Raw genomic sequence first — 1,099 nt, 5'->3', positions numbered from 1 at the left:
CTGGCTAGGCTCCCGCAAAGCCAGCACATTAAGTAGGATCAAAACCCCGTGCCATTGTCCTTAGCTTCTCATCAGTCCTCATTGTTCGCCATGTTCAGAGAGACCAGTTATATCCCATGCTTTTTCCGTCACAGTCCAGCTGGCCTTGGTGAGCTCCCAAGTACTACGCTGCAGTGAGATAAACTTTTAATCAAACTTGTGGAGCATGTTTGAATAGCTGATCTCAAAATGTAGGTGCCATAAAGTACATGAGATTGGCTTCGTGGTTCAGAAAGGAAACACTTGGAAAACTACACTCCAAGCAGCTGCAGCTGATATCAAACAGGACCTCTCCACAGCTGCAAAGTGTCATCATAGCCATTAACAAGCAGTGAAGAAAAACAACAGCAAACAACCAAGCAGTACTCACACAGGTCAGTCTCTACAAATTGTAAAAGTACTGCCTTTCTATTTAATTTATTTCTGTAACACATAGCTTGGTGTTGTGTAATAACAGTATGGATAATATTTATATTCAGGTCATTGGCAATTGACTTCAGCAAAGCAAAATGAGTAACCTAAAAAATAATTGCCAATCGCCTGAAGGCAATGAGCGAGATGAAAAGTAGCACAAAACTGAACAGAGGAACCAAGCCCAGGGGAAAAAGGCAGAAAACAAAGCCACTTTTAGAAAATAAATCCTCAGAATGATTCAAGAGAATACTGTTTCCATGAAAGAATAGAATGGGTTACCATGAGAAAAGATGAACTTGTAAAATAGTTTATAGATAGTATAATATATAATACAACTATAAATATAGTTGCCATGTTACAAAAATATTATCTAAGTAGCAAAAGAGACACAGCTGGAAATCAAAAGAGAAATTCAGAGGATCTCATTAAGGTATAACTTTAGAATGTTTTGCAAGAAATGAGAAGAAAATTCCTAGAGAAACTTTAATGAACTATAGTGAACTATGAGCAGTCAATATCTGTTTAATACAAACTCTACATGATGGACATAAAAAGTTGTAACCTCTGCTGTAATCAAGGCTTCACCTTCACAACTTTCCATAATGGTCTCTCGGGGCCTCTTGGCCTCTTAGATTTGTCATTCGGA

The sequence above is a fragment of the Microtus ochrogaster genome, chromosome X (assembly GCF_000317375.1).
Source record: "Microtus ochrogaster isolate Prairie Vole_2 chromosome X, MicOch1.0, whole genome shotgun sequence".
Taxonomy (NCBI): domain Eukaryota; kingdom Metazoa; phylum Chordata; class Mammalia; order Rodentia; family Cricetidae; genus Microtus; species Microtus ochrogaster.
Note: the sequence above shows the minus strand (reverse complement) of the source record.